Below are 1,563 nucleotides of genomic sequence, written 5' to 3'. Positions count from 1 at the left end.
AAGGCTGGCGGTTCAAACGCACCAGCCACTCCTCGGAAGGAAGGTTGGGCAATCCTACTTCCGTAGTGATACTGCCTCGGAAACCCAAGGAGGGGTTGCTATGAGTCGGGGCCGACTCGACGGCACACAACAACAACAATATAATGTAGTAAGTGCTCAATTAGATGAATTAATGAATGGCAGGTTTAGTGAAGCACCAGTTACCTGGAAGAGTTCTTCTATTACCTCAAAAAAAAAAAAAAAAAAAAAAAACCTCACTGCCATTGAGTTTATTACAACTCAGAGCAACCCCCTTTGGGTTTCTGAGGTAGGAAATCTTTGCAGAAGTAGATTGCCCAATCTTCCTTCCATGGAGTGGCTGGTGGATTTGAACTGCCAAACTTCTGGTTAGCAGTCAAATGCCTTAGGCACCTAGATAGTCTCAATTTGGGTAATAAGAAAATAGCTACTGACGGGTCAATGAGTGTATGAGAAAAAGTCCATGTTGCATGCACTGCCAGGGAAATTGATAGCCAGAACTCTAAGGGTATGAATTATCAAATGAAAACTGATATAGGAAGAATTTGTACACATCACCTCTGCACCTTTTTAATCTCTTCTTAGTGCCTCCATTAGGAGTTTGGGTGGTACAAATGGTTAAGAGTTTAACTACTAGCTTCAAGGTTGGCAGGTGAAACCCACCCAGAGCCCCTCAGAAGATAGGCCTGGCCATCTGCTTCCGGAAAGTCACGGTCTTGAAAACCCTATGGAGCTCAGATCTACTCTGACATACCTGAGTCACCAAGAGTCATTATCAACATCATGACAACTAATAACAACTGTGCCTGTGTAAAATTGGGTCCGGGAAGTTGATGGACCTCCTGAGGCCCATTTGTAGATTCTCATAGTTATGTTAAGGAGCCCTGGTGGTGTAATGATTAAAGAGCCCAACTACTAACCAAAAGGTTGGCTGTTAGAACCCTTCAGACCCTCAGCAGGAAAAAGATGTGGCAGTCTGCTCCCATAAAGATAGATAGCCTTGGAAGCCCTATGGGGCAGTTCTACCATGTCCAATAGGGTCACAATAAGTTGGAATTGACTAGACTAGCAGATTTGGTTTGGTTTTTATAACTATGTTGTCAAATAAAGAACATAATCATTATCATCTTCTGTATATATTTTCACATATAGAGACATACACATCAATATACATGTATGTGAGAGACAGCCAGCCCTGGCAGTGCAAAGGTTAAGCACTTGGCTGCTGACAGAAAGGCTGGCAGTTTTAACTCACTAGTGGCTCTGGTGGTGTTGTGCTTAAGGCACTTGACTGCTAATCAGAAGGCTAGTGGTTCAAACCCACCAGCCACTGCATGGAAGGAAGGTTGGGCAGTCTACTTCTGTAGTGATACCACCTCAGAAACCCAAAGAGGGGTCTCTATGAGTTGGATCCAACTTGACAGCAGTGAGTTTGCTTTGTTTTGGTTTTAGCGGCTCCATGGGTGAAAGCATTTGGCGATCTGTTCCTGTAAAGATTACAGCCTAGGAAACCTGATGAGGCAGTTCTACTCGGTACTATAGCGT

The sequence above is a fragment of the Orycteropus afer genome, unplaced genomic scaffold (genome assembly GCF_000298275.1).
Source record: "Orycteropus afer afer isolate SDZICR_OR568_19922 unplaced genomic scaffold, OryAfe1.0 scaffold00037, whole genome shotgun sequence".
Taxonomy (NCBI): domain Eukaryota; kingdom Metazoa; phylum Chordata; class Mammalia; order Tubulidentata; family Orycteropodidae; genus Orycteropus; species Orycteropus afer.
The sequence above is the reverse complement of the archived record's forward strand: the minus strand, read 5'-3'. Positions refer to the sequence as shown.